This window comes from Macrobrachium nipponense, chromosome 21 (assembly GCF_015104395.2).
Source record: "Macrobrachium nipponense isolate FS-2020 chromosome 21, ASM1510439v2, whole genome shotgun sequence".
NCBI lineage: Eukaryota > Metazoa > Arthropoda > Malacostraca > Decapoda > Palaemonidae > Macrobrachium > Macrobrachium nipponense.
The window spans coordinates 1,962,663-1,980,027 of record NC_087212.1 but is presented as its reverse complement, the minus strand read 5'-3'; the positions used below and the strand labels follow the sequence as shown (position 1 = coordinate 1,980,027).

Below are 17,365 nucleotides of genomic sequence, written 5' to 3'. Positions count from 1 at the left end.
ATCACATTAAAACCCAAGATCCTATTTTAGCACATTTCTACCAAAAATAAATGAATAAATAATTAAATAAAATATTATAACTATTACTGTATTTTCACACCTGAAAAATTAGGTTTTCAATGAAGGCTCCAACGCTTCTTACCCGAGTTGAGACAATAAGTGTCACCTATTTAGGAAAGAGAAGTTTCTCACCTAGGTTAGAAGGAAAATACCCTCTCACTTATTCTATATATACAAGCAAAGAACACACTCGTTTGTTAGATAAAGTGTTCCGCTTAGTTGAAGGTGGAAGTTTTCCCCACCTTGGCTAGAAAAAATAATAGACTTCCTTATTCTTTGGGATGATACGACAGAATCTGGGTTATTCATGAGACTGCTCTGAAAGGATCTTAAACTAACTAACTGTATATCTATATATACATACATACATAAACATCAAAATGGCCTTCCCAATTCCACAAACCAATAAAAGCATTCACCACCTCGTTCAGCCTTCGTCTAGCAAATCAAGGATGCATCTCTGCTCAAAAACTTCCCAACTGTCTCAACCAAGGTGCATCCAACTACCAGCCGCCCAAACCCAACCCACTTCCCACCCCTTCCCTAAATACAGCGCCCCTCAAAGCTATTTTGTCTACACTTGTGCTTCCTGGTTATCAAGGCCCATTCCGACTTCCTAATCGCTTTTTCATTCACGAATGCACACGCGCACACACACACACACACACACACACACACACACACATATATATATATATATATATATATATATATATATATACATATATATATATATATACTTATATATACATATACATTATATGCTTTTATATACATAATTATTTTTATTTTACTATAGTTCCAGCTGCATAACAGTAAATCTAATCTATCATCTTCAGACTTACTATGGCCTGCATGGCTTCGACAGGAGAACAATGCGTGATCCGACCTTCAGCTTACTCGGGAAGAGTGCAAGATTTTCCCCTGACGCATAAGTTGTAAACATTACATTCATAACTCTAAAATCTATGGTCAAATAGAGCCTTGTTTCACCGACGAAAATTAAAATAAATACGCTTTTTTTACATTTTCATTCTAATAACAGAAATCATAAAGATCCTATCCTAAAACTCCTGCATCTTAACTCAATGTGAAACACCTTTTTCGGATCTTTTCAGGTTTTTCCATAGACCTTTCCTATCCCCCAATAAGAACAACAACAAAAACGTAGTTCGTAGGCTTATTCCCCAAGTAAGCAAAAACTTAAAACCCATTAGGAATTTGGTAACTACACGAGCGGTTCATTATCATCTGTTGACCTACCGATAAGAAATCGGATGCACTGTTGACCTTCAGACCCGCTGGCTAAAGTGATAAATGGATGAAAAACTTTATAGACACAGATCCATAAATGTTCCACCACTATATCAAAAGACAAGAGTAACAGTGTTGAACTGAGAGTTGGGTAAACCAATAAAAATGGCATCTTACAAGGCGGACATCCCTTCCTCTACGATGCAGAAGATTCTGAATTTAAACTGACACGAAAAAATACAAAACCATCACAATCTGCAAGACGAATGACAAGCATGGTTGAATTTCTACAGTGTTACAAAAACATTGGGGCTGATACTTCATTTTTTGACCAAGCTTTCCTGAAGTAGCAATACTGTCAAGAGAGAATCGACGAATATGGACAATGGGAAGAAGTAAGAGGTTGAGGAACATGAGGGAGTGCACCTTTCTGATGTGCACTCGTTGAAAGACCTGTTAGTTGATACTGCCTGAACTGAAGGAAGGACTGTAACCGTTGAGATTTATGTTGATTATTTGTAAAACCTAAAGATTTCTGAACTGACACAAGTCCTTCAGCAGTTTCTAATTGAAAAATTTCCAAACAGATTAGGCTCTTGATTTGAAAACTTGCAAAACTTGTCAACTCTTGAGCTGACACAAGTCCTTCAACAGTTTCTCAGTGGAATTTTCCTGGCAGATTAGGCTAAAAGAGGCGGATTAGCCTTATTTCTTGACTTGAAAACATGCAAAGCTTGTCAATTTCTGAACTAACACATATCTTTCAGCAGTTTTTAAGTGAAAACTTTCCCAGCAGAGTAGGCTCGAAGAGGTGGTCCTATCTGTTGACCATTGTGCTAACTGTATTTGAGAAGACTGGATTTCTATCTTTGGGGGCACGTTAGGATAAACTCAAGTCAACAAGATCTCCCTTTTCAGATGATTCATGCACCAAGATAACTAACGTGATTCATCTGCAAAAGGTATCTGAAGAACTTCAGATTCGTATCACAGTTTATGGCAATGATGGTGGTTTGTATGCAAAAATTTAACAATCCCACTAACAGACACGCGTAAGCATTGGAAAATTGTTTCACTTAACTTTTTTTTAATATCCACTATCATTTCATTATGCATACAAAACAAACTTGTGGGAATTCAAGACAGCACAAGGAATTTATTATGCCTCAAGTTCTTTCCGGAAGGCAGAGGCACAAGCAGATGAAAATAAACAAGGGAACCCTTGACAACAAGAGACACTTTGTAGCTCCGCAATTTCTTGAGACGCAGTTTCCTGCCTCTAGAAAAAAATGCCAAGCAACGGCGTCCAAAGAGAGAGAGAGAGAGAGAGAGAGAGAGAGAGAGAGAGAGAGAGAGAGAGAGATTGCTACTGCAAAAGGGGCTGTTCTGTTACTAAGGTTCCCTTGGACTTACGCCTAAACAAACACAATAAAAAAAAGGATAAAAACGTCCCAAGCACATTGCTTTGTAATTATAAACAGTGAACAACCCTGTTCTTGAACACATTTTTGAAGGCTGAGCGGAGGACAAAATTCGACTTCTTTCACACCTAGTTATTTGAGGAACCCCAAAAGAACCCGCAGGCCTTTCCGGTATAAGCAGACATGGCGTTAAGGCAATAAACACTCACGGCTCCAGATCGGCGTTCTTCAAAACACGACGATAAACAAACGCCGCGCGAGGCTGTCGATCACTCGACAGATAAGTTCAAATAATTTGGTCGGCCAATGTAAACATCAGTTCCCTACCTGGAAAGGAAGACATTACGATAATAATTTTCAGTCCTTTGGAAATTCCCTGGAATGACTGAAATATAATAATAATAATAATAATAATAATAATAATAATATAATAATAATAATAATAATAATAATAATAATAACTAATAATAATAATAATATCCTTTATTTCGGTTCAGGGCCATATACAATGAACATACAAAATACACAGTAACATACACAATCTAGATATATGAGTCAACATGATAGGAAAAATTAGTAATCGGCACTTATCCACAAAATAGCTGAGGTAGCATAAAAGATAGTAATCATAATACTGGTAATAGTAATAATATTGGTGAGAAAAAAAATGCATTGAGAGTTATAACAGTTAGTGCACAAATTATATAGCTTAAATTTCACTAGAGACCTTAGGTGGTTACAGTAGGCTGGTCCAGAGGGCTAAATACATAAATTGAATGTATATACAAAACTTTAACTTGATAGTAATCACAGAAATAATGAAAAAATAAAATATCAGCAATAAATATAATAATGACAAAATCTGCAGATGACATCTTGCTAATACAGAGATTAAGTCCTTTAGGGGACAAAGGCCTCATTTTCCCATCTTTCCACAATTTAGATCTTGTTCTTGCTTCACTCCTTAGGATGCTTTGTATGAGCGAGTTGCCGCTGTTTCTCACTCGGGTTACTAGGCTGGACATTGTTCGCCTTACAATGATTTTTAAATTGTCCAGGTGGTTTTCTAAGAACATCTGTGTGGCGGAGTGGTAGCGTGGAGTGTTTGTGAGGCGTCTCAGAATGTCATTGTGCACAACAGTGATACGTCTCATGGTCTCTCGGGTATAGTTCGTCCAGAGGGAACACCCATAGATACTGTAGCAGTACGAGCGGAAGAGCAGCAGTTTCACGTCTCGGTGACAGAAGGCAAACCTCCTTGCAATCATGTTGCCAGTTGCACATAGTTTACGACGCCTCTGTTCAATGTCTGCCGTAACTTTTAGGTCGTCGGTAATAATGTGACCCAAATACGGAAATTCGCGCACAAATTCCAGCCGATGGTTTCCGAGGAAAATTTGTGGTTCTGCAATATGCTTAAGCGATCTCGGGAGCAGCGACATGCACTGGGTCTTGGTTTCGTTGTAGATTATATCAAATTCCTCTGCATATTGGCGGCAAGTGTCGATGAGTCGTTGGAGGCCATGCACTGATGGGGAAATCAGAACCATGTCGTCGGCGAAACAGAGGTTGTTTATAGTTGTTTCATTGACAGTGCATCCGATTGGGAGTGAGTTCAGTTTGACATTCAAGGCATATGTGTACGTATTAAACAGGTATGGAGAGAGAATGCCCCCTTGACGAAGCCCGTTTAGGGAGCCAAAGGTGTACGATAATACGTTGCCCCATTTGACACAGAATTGCTGTGTGGAGAACCAGCAATGTAAAATGCCAATTAGATATAAGGGTGTGCCCCTTTTATGCAGCTTCAGGAATAGCTTCCTTTACTCTGTCAAATGCTTTTCTCACATCTACGAAACACAGGAAAACCGGAGATGCTGATGATAGGTAGTAGTTCAGCAATTCTTTCAGTATGTAGATGCAGGTGTCGGTTGAGTGGTTTGCTTTAAACCCGAACTGGTTGTCAGTGGTGTGTAGAAAGGGGAGAAGTCTCACAAGAAGAACCGACTCAAGTATCTTCGATGCGATCGTTGTGATTGCAATTGGCCGGTAGTTGCCAGGGTCAGCTGCATCCTTTAGCTTGTTTTTGATTAATGGTATCAAGTGAATTAAGAGTAGGGAGTCTGGAAGAAACTGGTGAATTATGCACGCATTGAATAAGGCAGCTAGCAAAATGTAAATTATCGGATGGCAGAGTTTGAAGGCCTCTGCAGGAAGACCATCACAGCCGGGCGATTTATTATTAGGTATGCTGTTTATGGCATCGCTGATGTTACCTGGCGTAATACGGTCCGCAAAATGAAATTGAATGTTGTCATTAAGGAGGTTATCTACCTCGCTTCGGGAATCCTGATCATTTATGCAATTCAGGATATTGTTGAAGTGATCACCCCACATCCTTGCGATAGCCTCGTCTCCGACTGCTTCCCCTACTCTCTGTGATAGCTTTTTTGTTTTGGGATTTAAGGACTCGATATCTTTCCAAAGACGAGGGTAATCACCAGATTCTACGTTTCTAGACATTGCATCGGCTCTTAGTTGTTTTTCATTTAGTCTGCTCTATGAGCCATCCCAAAAAATAAATACGAAGGAATGAATAAGGAAATAAGATACTTAAATATAAATCTGACCGCAGAATCATATGGTGTATATATACATACACACACACACACACACACACACACACACACACACACACACACACATATATAGTATATATATATAATGTATGTATAAATGAATCACGAAAGTTTGGAACGTGATAAATCCATAAATAAATGTATAAGCCACGAAGGAAAGATAAACAACGGAGTTTCTGCAGAAACTCCGTTGTTTATCTTTCCTTCGTGGCTTATACGTTTATATAGATATATATATAATATATATATATATATATATATATATACTATATATATATATATAACTATACATACATTAACTGCAGATCACTTGTACAGAAAGCTTCGCCAGTATTGGACACATACAACGAAAACTGCCTACAAGAAACTGCCCCAAAAAATACACACACACACACCTGTAGAAATATACGTGTGTGTTTATGTGTAAGTTCATCCACAATGTATTTATTCATACATGCTTTTTGTCATTGCTATATTAAGCTGATCTCATGTAATCAAGGGCTCCAATTTTCATAAACAACCATAATCGTTGTAATACTGATCTGATTACAAAAGGAAAAGTCATGACGAACTTGTTCATTTACCCCAAAAACAAAATAAAGTAGATATAATTTAGAGCAAATCCTCCACTGTGGACGACCGAGTACGAATACGGTCTCCGCCGACCTCGTTGATATAAAGCCAAGTGGGAGAAACTTCAGAAGGGCCAATTTTAGGGCTCACAACACTTTAAGCACAGGCTTATGAGGGTGGCATGGATGTTATTCCACATTAAGAGTTGCCACAGGCAACGAGTGAGAAGAACCTACGAGAGTACTTGGGATTTTCCCATTTTCCACAACTGAATCTCACAATCTTTTAGGTCCTAAACGAGCTGATGAGGATTTATGCAAGGTATCTCATATCTTCTTCAAAAGTGGATCTAACACTCATTACAGTTTTGGATGTCACTGAAAATTTTGTGATATCTAAATGTAATGGTTTCTTTACTTTGTGTGTTTTGGCATTTGATTATTATGAAAATAAGAACAGAAAAGTAAGCACGTTATTTTACATAAAATGTATAAGACTAATATGTTACTCGATGTAACTGTTATGGAAAGACTTATTATAATTGTGTAGTCATAGGGTCCTTACGATCTGACAAGTCAAAGACAAAAAGTAGTACAGATAAATGTAAACACAAACAATTTGCTAATTACAAAAGTGTTTGTAAAATAATTATATAAAAAAATCCATCATATCGTAATAAATGCAAAAAAAAAAAAAAGACAAAAATAAAGTCAAACCAAAGGTCAGTCATTCTATAAGTCACTTATTTAATCTATGACTGTGCATATGGTCTCCCTTACGCCGAGTAAAAGAGGTAAGATATGATAATTCGGAGTGAATTCTGGTACTTCTTTTGCCCACATGAGAAATGGCTTTTAAATCAGTATGAAATAAAATAAGGTAATTAAATAACTACGGGGCGAGAGATGTCCAAGTAGAAAACTGATGTAATCAATAGATAAGAGATGCAAATTAGCGTCACAACAACCAAAACTTAGCACAACGAACAGCTAAAGCTGAGAGCGATGACTACCCTTCCTAGCAATGTGTAAACCATTTTAAGACTTTTTGGGGGAGCAGGGAGAGGGGACGGTTCTTAGATTCCCCTCACTATCCTCGTCTAAACACCCCCCCCTCTTCTCTGACCACTACTTCGAGCCCAGGTACGACAGAATCCCCCCATGGACTTCCCTTACCTGCTTATTAGTTTCTTACCGATTGAATAACACCGAGATACATGCCAGTGGGTATGACTCAAATGTTTGCTTCGTGAAACTTGGCAGCGTATATTATGTATATATATAGTAGAGTACCGCTGAGAGGCCTTTCGACTCCTTGTCCTTTACTAAGTGAGAAGTCGAAAGGCCTCGCAGCGTGGTACCCCATTGTTTCACTTTCCTTCGTGAATTTTGTCTTTATTTATATATTCATCACGTTCCATATTTTCATGATTCAATTATATATATATATATACATATATTTGTGTGTGTGAGGTTGATAATTTCATGTCCTAAATGTTAATTTTTTCCCCTTTTTTATGATAACAACAACAATGCATATTAAATAGTAACAAATACGAAGTGTGACAGTCTTTGGAAGGAGGAGTAGCTTTGATACTAGATAAAAAAAAACGAACCTTGATAATTAATAAAAAATAAATAAAAAAAGGAGAAAGTGAGAGAGAATGGAGGCAAGACCGAGCTGAACGGCGCAATGTGCACCCAAAGGGCACCCCCTGATGCCAAAGTGGCTTCAGGAGACCCCGAAATGAGGCTGACACTCTTTAGCTTTCCATAATCCTTTCTCAGGGAGGTAAAGATGTCTGAAAAAAAACACACGCACACAAATTAGAGAACAAATGTGTTCAAAACCACATGTCGCTTCGAAGCGTCATGCTCCTTCATTGAAGTGTCCAAGGACCTTGATAGTGTCTCCACACTGAAGAGGGAGCATGGCGCTCTGAAATAGCATGTTTTTTTAAGTGCATTTGTTCTCTAATTTTTTTTTTTTTTTTTTTTTTTTTTTTCAAAGTTCGATGCTGATCTGTTATTTTCGAAGTATGGACAGCTGCCAGAAACCAATGACGAGAATAATGAAATTATTATTATTATTATTATTATTATTATTATTATTATTATTATTATTATTATTATTATTATTATTATTATTATTATTATTATTATTATTATTATTATTATTATTATTATTATTATTATTATTATTATTATTACCTCTAAAGAAGTGTTTTGGTATGACGTAACTGGCCTCACACCTTCCACAACACTTGATGCAACCCACCATATTCGACTAGCGTGCAGCTACTTGACTCACTGCTGTGGTCTACAGAGGTGCAACGGATCCATCTAACTATTTAGTCATTTATGAAAAAGTCCTCGAATTGATCATGTACGGTCGCTTAAGAAGTGAGACTGGTAACAACTAGCCCAGAGGGACCAATGAATATTATTAAGTTATAACATATCGTCACCCAATATTTCCTCAACTGTCCTGAGAAAAAGTCCTCAACAAAACGCGACAGAAAAACACGATGACGAAAACTGAGATGGTTTTTTTTTTTTTTTTTTTAAGTATTTCACTGGTAGAGTAACGACCAGGAGAAATACCAGTCCGTGGAGTATAAATAGACCGTCCCAGGATTACTTCAGATGCCAATAACACGGAGAGAGAGAGAGAGAGAGAGAGAGAGAGAGAGAGAGAGAGAGAGAGAGAGAGAGAGAGAGAGTTTTAATTTCCCTGCATCACTTCCCCTATCATAAATTTACTGCCTTTTTTTTTCAGCGCAAGCCTGCCAAAGAGAAATTAACTCATGTCTGCCGAATTTGCCAGCGTCTCGATAGGAAGTGTATAGTAAAACTATATGTCTCAGAACATATATTATATATATTTATATATATATGTGTGTGTATGTATGTATGTATAAAAAAACTATAATATATTACCTTATATCACCATCGTGATGGCAGCACAATTGAATATACGTATGTTTGATGCTGCCATTCTTTTCAACAGAATCCATTCAAAAGGATGGTCGACTCTTTTTACATTATTATTATTATTATTTTTTTTTTTTGCTTTATCACAGTCCTCCAATTCGACTGGGTGGTAAATTATATGTGGGGTTCCGGGTTGCATCCTGCCCCCTTAGGAGTCCATCACTTTTCTTACTATGTGTGTTACCGTTTCTAGGATCACACTCTTCTGCATGAGTCCTGGAATTATTATTATTATTATTATTATTATTATTATTATTATTATTATTATTATTATTATTATTATTATTATTATTATTATTATTATATCGCTAGAAGACCCTCTTTCACACACACTTCATTAAACAGAATGACCTTCTGGAGGTTCCTCAATCTCTCGATTGAGTTTGTTTGTAGCAGCAGGCATTATTATTATTATTATTATTATTATAATTATTATTATTATTATTTTGCAAAAAGACTGAAAAATACCCAATTCACAAAAAAAGAAAAAACCGGAAAAGGGATTTCTGAAGCCAAAATTACGACCACAACTGTTAGCGCCATCCTGCCATACTGCACAGGGGGCACCCAGTGTGGTGTCTAAAATATGACCTACAATCAAGTCTAGGGGGAAAACCTAAGCAAGAGCCTGACGAGGGCGTTGGGTGTCGGCAATCTTCCGTTTAGGGGAGAAAATAGATCACAGGTGGGCAAACGTGCTCGCAAAGAAGTGCCAACGAAACTTCTTCCTAGAGGGAAATGGTCCCTTACAGAAACTTGGGTGTGGGTGTGTAAGAGATATCATGTGGGAGGGTGAGGTGGGTGGGTGTGGGTGTGGGTGGTGGTGGGGAAGGGAGGATGTCCCTGTTGGTCAGGCCAATGACTAAAACGTTTTTTGAACTGATTTTCTGACTTCACTTGCATATAAATATGTGAATACGGACATGATGCATAATCATGTAATTCCATACATACATGTCAACTCTCTCTCTCGTCTCTCATCCTCTCCCTCTCTCTCTCAGTCTCTTCTCTCGTCTCTCTCGCTCTCTTAATTATATATATAAAATATAATGTAAATATACCATATATATGCATGTATCTATATACATAACTAAATAAATATATACATATATATACGTATATGTCTGTATGTATACACAAATATATATGTATATATGAACAAAGTTACACCCACAAAGGAAAACTGAAACACTGGCGATGCTAAATACTTTCGTCTTATTACCAAGACACGGTCACAGCAACTGTGTATTAGATTATCTGTTAGGATGCTCGCATCATAAACAAGAGGAGCATGGTTTGAATCCCTGGAAAGGATGGAGTGGGATAAAGCATATAGTATTGGTGAAGGTTATCACATTTCTAATATCCTTCCCAGTGAATCATGTAGCTCGTTGCACGAAAGACCGGTCAAGGACACAGAGCTTATCATGAAGCAATAACTAGTCGTCCTAATATATTCATATATCTAAACCATGTTTTAACTACACCTGGGCAACATAAATGTAACAACATGCTTATATGTCTACAGCAGGTCACTATGACATTCTCCTACAGCAACCAACTCTCAGCTGTTCAGTGAGCAATAATCTATTCTACCGTATTAAATTTACACACATTTTTTCTCTCTCCATCACTACAACCCAATGGAAAACAACTACATATCGGACACTAAAAAATGAATCTACGACATGACATACCGGGGTGCCCAAACTTCTAGTTCATGTAAGCTGTTAATGTTTTGGTGTGAGTATACTGTAAGCTGAGAGGCCTTAAAATATAAAATGCCAAATATAAACATGCAAGCTAGCAAAGAGAAACATACCCAATGACATTGTAAACAAGGATGTCGTCGCCTAAAGCAAAACCTACTTGACAGATGATAGCACGTAAAGATAAACACCGTAGGACCTGTGAAATACTGGCTGTCCACTTGGGTTCCGAAAGTGTCAACCGAGTGTCCAAGCTCTTAATGCAATGAGTTTAAGGCAAGATAATAAATATTATAAACTTGAGAAGTCTCCAGCTCCTAATAACGTTCCGGTCCACTTCCAAAGACCATTTCAGATGTTACAGTCTTTATTATTTCGAGAATTTATAGTTAATAATTTCTGGTATAATTCATGAATAAATAAAACATATAAATGAATAAAAAATGTGTATCAAGTTTTTGGTATCAAGAATCATAGAAATGATTGTCTTTCACAATGCGTTTTACCTGCGAGTGAATATATCTACATCGATATGTGCGTGTATGAAATGAATGGGTACAAAACATATTTTCCTTTCCAACAAGTATTGCACACATGAACTTTGAATATATAATTCTGTATAATTATAATGAAGAAACAAGCTTGGTGACTGGGAACTGGATGTCATTGCAAGGTTACTAAAGAAAGGTGACCTGACCTGCTTGTGATAACTACAGTATAATGGCACTGCATATTCGTGGGCTGTAAAGAAAATATTCAGCATGCATACTGTCCTACATAGGCTGGGGAAAGGAAATGATAAAACGCTTAGCGATGAAGAAACTTATGAAAAGGCAACAGTTGCAGAGATTAGTCTAAAGATTTGAGGTAAGACATACGAAATCCCTTTCTGCTGGTTTTTGTTGATTACGAAAAGGCATTTGACAGCGTCCACATTTCAACATTAAACAAGGTGTTGAACGAGTTAATGCAAAGGAACATCGTTCGATTAATGAGGTTGAATCTGCCAATATTTGGGAGTACTGATATCCAGTCCACGTTCTCTCTTGAGTTGCAAATGCGGTGAGACTCAAAAGGGCAAATCAAAGAATGGAGAGGCTGAATAAGATTTGGAAACCAGATGGAATGAAATTGCGTAGAAAAGAAGAAATATGCTTAAGTTTAGTACGATCTGTACTGTCGAATGGCCATGAATTATGTTTTGACAGTAAAACTATACCTAAAAGAAATTATCGATTTGACAATAAAATTACAAGAATATTAAAAGTCAGACAGCAGGGTAGAATTAGCAATGATATCATAAGGGAAATTAGGGACGTTCAACACGTAGATGAGATAATGATGAATGGGAGAAAGAGATGGTTTGGATAACCCCCAAGGGTTATAGTTACTGCTGGGGTCATGTGAGTACCGTTAGAGTTGGAGGACCCAGACCCACCGGGATGAAAACTATAAGTGGAGAGAAGTTAGAGAGAGGAGCCAGGAGAGAGAGAGAGAGAGAGAGAGAGAGAGAGAGAGACGAACGAGGGGGGCTGGCAGGAGGCGGGAGAAGTAGTAACATTTTCACAAATCGCTAGTTTTAACTGACACTATATACAGCGACCCGAGTTCGCACGTACTAGGTAGCCTGCTCAATATCCCAATTGTGTGAAAGCAGTCCCTTGCCTAAGATTCTTAAATGCTTTCAATAATTCTCGATACCTTAGACCTTCGTGAAACTTCTGCCTGGTTTTCCTAAATTTTCTAAAACCTTACGTCTCGTAACATCGTTATTAGGTTATAAATGATGATATGAGTTGTAGCCCCCAGCCCCCTTACCCTCCAACCAGCCCTGGCTATGGCCTTGAGTGATGAAATCAACTTATCGATACAAAGACATCACCTAAAACTGCAGACAATCTCATCTCTCAGCCTCTTATTTAGTTAACCTCTCTCGACTTGGCAGATGTCAAACGGCTGCCCATGTCATATGTTGCATTTGCTGAAATTAAAGAAAACTGCAACCTGATATCCGCATTTTGTGCTAACATTAATAAATATGACGCTACCATATTTGCCATACTATCATGCAACTACCATACAAGTGCTAATTATTCAGTTAATAAGGTAAATGTCTGCAATAGATGTTTCTTTCAATTGGTGAACGCTTCTTTTGACCAAACACGGCAATACATCGTACGGAGACTGTCAAAAGACTGTCACAATATAATCATAAAAGTTACTCAAAAGCACTGCTACAAAATAAATAAATAAATAAAAATAAAAGAAAAAATAAAAAAACACAGGAAGAGATGCAGCCATAAAACAACCCAGGATAATCTTACACCTTCCCTTTCCTTCACCATATATTTCTACCACCACCCAAAGTGGAGTTGTGTGTGTGTGTACGTGTTTGTACGTTAGCTTCTGTGCCCCAGAGCAGGAGGAGGGTGGGTTGAGTGGGCGTCTGCTGACGTAGGGCCTTCGTGGCCGGTACAGGGGCGTGCTGATCTTAGGAGCTATTTTCGTCTTCAGCGACTTCGTCACGGCAAGAGCGCGGTTATACCCAGGACCCACTCAGCCCCTGGTTATACCAAGGGGCCACTTGGCCCGGCAAAAGTTTTCCTGAAGATTTACAATCTTGTCGCAAATCTGGTTTCAGTGGGCGCTGGGAGAAATACCCCATACCATGAAAGGTCATTGGCTCGTCAACATTAATATTTATCAGGATATATATACACACACACTCATATATAAATACAGTATATTATAGATATCTATATATATATATAATATATATATATATATAATTATATATATATATATATTATATATATATATATATTCTATACCACAATGGTCCCGGGCAATATATATAGATATATATTATATATAATATATATAGATATATATATAATATATATATATATAACTTCTATACCAACCCAATGGATCACCCGTGGCATATATAAATAAAAGTAGCTTTCGCCGGAAAAGTTGAAAAGAAAGATGGTAGACTCTGAGCTTTCGTCTTTATACTCAAGACTTGATCACATCAATAGAGTTCCCCAGGAAAATGACTATAAATGGCCCTGAATTGTTCGATAAAGGAATGTTTGGTTTAATAGAACACTACTGGATGCTTGAGGTAAAGCAAACTTATGTAATATATATATACATATATATATATATATATTATATATATATATATATAGATATATATATTATATATATTATATATGTATATATATATTTCTTCTTCTCTACCTCTTTCCAGTCCAGGCTACGATATGCCACAGTCAGCTGACATACACGAATGCACTGCCTATGACACCGAAAGAAAAATGGAATTACAGGAACTTGCACAGACCAAGGTGACATTTTCATGATTAGGCAAATATGTTACCGTTAACACCACGAGAGAGAGAGAGAGAGCGAGAGAGAGAGAGAGAGAGAGAGAGAGAGAGAGAGAGAGAGAGAGAGAGAGAGAGAGAGCTTAGAGAAAAGGCAATTTTCTCAAAGAAAATTAATCTACTGTGTTAGCAGGAGGAAGAAATAGTCCGTACATGAGAGAGAGAGAGAGAGAGAGAGAGAGAGAGAGAGAGAGAGAGAGAGAGAGATATGGGACGGGACAGGTGTTGTTGAGCAAAAAGCAATTTTTTAATTAAAGAAAATGAATTTATCGTGTCTGCATGTGGAAGAAATAGTCTGTATGAGAGAGAGAGAGAGAGACTGGGTGCATTTTTTCCCCAAAGTATTTCCGGACAGGACGGCAATGTAGGTCATGTTTAACCAGATGAGGCAACGTTGCCCTGCCAACAAGGAATCGGATATGTGCCTTGGTTCGATTATAATGACAAATGTTCGATTATAATGACAAATGTTTCGGAGTTAGATGACAAATGTTTCGCATTGAATGACAAGAAAAAATGTTCGGATATGAAGAATTGACAAACGTTTCAATTACAATGACAACATGGTTCCGTTTATAAGTACAAATATTTCGATTATTTAAAATGACAAATGTTCGATTATAATGACAAATGTTCGGAATATGATGACAAATGTTTCGGAATAATGATTAACAAAATGTTTGACCATTAAAATGAAACTTTGGTTCGATATGATGAACAAATGTTTTCGATTATGAATGACACATGTTCGGATTATAATGACAAATATTTGATTACAATTACAAAATTTTCGATTATAAGTTAGAAACGACAAAATGTGTTCGGATAGATGAACAAATTGTTTGATTATAATGACAAATGTTCGATTATAATGACAAATGTTCGATTATAATGACAAATGTTCGATTATAATGACAAATGTTCGGATATGATGACAAATGTTCGAATATGATGACAAATGTTTGATTATAATGAAAAATGTTCGGATATGATGACAAAATGTTTCGAATTATGAATGACAAAAATGTTGGAAATATTGGGACAAAATATTTGATTACAATGACAAATGTTCGATTATAATGACAAATGTTGAATAAATGATTGACAATTTTGGAATGATGACAATGTTTGATTATAATGACAAAATGTTCGATTTAAATGAACAAATGTTTACGGATATGCTTGAACATGTTGAATATGATTACATGACAAATGTTCGATTATAATGACAAATGTTCGAATATGATGACAAATTTTCGGATATGATGACAAATGTTTGATTATAATGACAAATGTTCGATTATAATGACAAATGTTCGGATATGATGACAAATGTTCGAATATGATGACAAATGTTCGATTATAATGACAGATGTTCGATTATAATGACAAATGTTCGGATATGATGACAAATGTTCGAATATGATGACAAATGTTTGATTACAACAACAAAGGTTCAGTAATACTGACAAATGTTTGATTATAATGACAACAAAGGTTCGATTATAACAACAAAGGTTCGATCATAATGACAAATGTTTGATTACAATTAAAAATGTCTGATTATAATAACAAAAGTTCGACTTAATTTTTTTCGATTATAATGACAAATGCGCTATTATAATGACAAAGGTTCAATCATATTGACAAATGCTTGATTACAATGACAAATATCCGATTATAATGACTAATGTTCCATTATAATGACACAGATTCGAGTATGATAACAATGACTGAGTTAAAAGAACAATGGTCCCATTTTAACGAAATATGTTCATTGTAAGAGCAACAATTTAATTATAGTGATATTAGTCTAGTTATCACGGCCGTGGTTCGATCATAATGAAACGGATTCGATTCCACTAATCCACTATATCTTAGGTACACGACTACAATGACAATCCTTTGACTATAATAAAATGATTTTTACTGATGGTCATTCATGCTTCAATTACAATAAAATAAATTTCGCTTTAATGTCAACGGATTGACCATCAAGTGATTAAAAATGCCTATACAATGTAGTTTTTTTTTTTTAATTTGACCAATAAGAAACCAATTGCTTCTTCTGCAGAGAGAGCTAAGAACGAGAAACTTTACTAATTATACTCGTATGATGTTCAAATGAAACATACTCTTTTGATTATTCGTAAATTGTCCTTCAATTTATATATGCTAAATTTGGTGATGTCTGTGACTGGCACAATAGAGTGGAAAATTTTTGGGATACCATTGATACTAACACGCATTATATATACTACACACACACATACACGCACACACACACACACACACACACACACACACACACACACATATATATATATAATATAATATATTATATCTATATATACTATATAATGTATCCATACATATATACATACATAAGAAGCTTGCCCCCTCAAAAACAAAACAAAAAATGCCATAGCAAATTCATATTCCGAAAGGCTAGAATGTCCCTCTACAAAACTCAAGACAGGTACTCCATTCTACGGCAATGCCTTTTATCGCCTAAGTGCCTCAACCTAAGCGAGAAAGGGGCGAACGCGTGTGGGAGGGGCAGCCTGTATCAAGTGTGAGAGAGCAAAATGCAATGCAGGAGACGGACTGTACGTGGCGACGGACGAGTGGCGGAAGAGGGAAGGAAGGCTCAGAGCCGTCGGTAACCGTAGGCCGTCTTCGGCGAGCCCCGAGGGGAGCTCTGGACCCCACCTATTTGGGCAAGGAACCGAGGGTCACGTGCCACCTGGCGACCAATCGCCCCGCCGGTTAAGAGGTGTCACGTGACCTGTGCCAGCCAATGGGGGCGAGAGGGGAAGTCTAGGGCGCAACATTTCGCTTCTCAGCCGGTACAGTCAGTCCCTTGGGCGAATTGACTGCACACGCGACTCGCGTCTCTCAAGCCCAATCTTTTTAGGTAAGTAAGGAGATCGTCGACGAAGGCCAGCAACAGTCAAAATCATTCTCATTATTCACCGAGTGATCTTTGGATACAAGAAAAAAAAAAGTGCAGTGCTTGTTCGGAGAACCTTGTTCATCGCCAGACTAATCAGGAGTGTATGGGTTCTCTCGCTGAGTGCCAGCCATGTCCATGAAGTGCCAAGTCAGTGTTTTGTGATCCCGAGGAAATTCTGAAAGCGTGTTCGCAAAAGATATTTATTGCTTAAAGCATAAGAGGTATACTATTTGCCTCGACAATCTTAAGTCTACGGCAAGCATTGTGTTTTGCTCAAGTAAATCTGAGATCTAGGCCCCAAATGCTGTTTTATTCACAGACCAGGGCTGTGAGACACCTGGTATGCAACATTTGGGATAATTTTACAA

At 37.2% G+C, this 17,365-nt stretch overlaps 2 protein-coding genes across 2 annotated transcripts in view; one reads left to right on the top strand and one right to left on the bottom strand.

Moving 5' to 3' along the window:
• LOC135197692 (ras association domain-containing protein 10-like) overlaps positions 1 to 17,365 on the bottom strand; it is a 708,795-nt gene that overhangs the window by 633,209 nt on the left and 58,221 nt on the right. The window lies entirely within an intron of this gene.
• LOC135197686 (troponin I-like) overlaps positions 16,899 to 17,365 on the top strand; it is a 43,189-nt gene continuing 42,722 nt past the window's right edge. The window contains exon 1 of the mRNA XM_064224703.1: positions 16,899 to 16,958. The gene's annotated coding sequence lies outside the window, so the exon portion shown is untranslated. The remainder of the gene's footprint in view (positions 16,959 to 17,365) is intronic.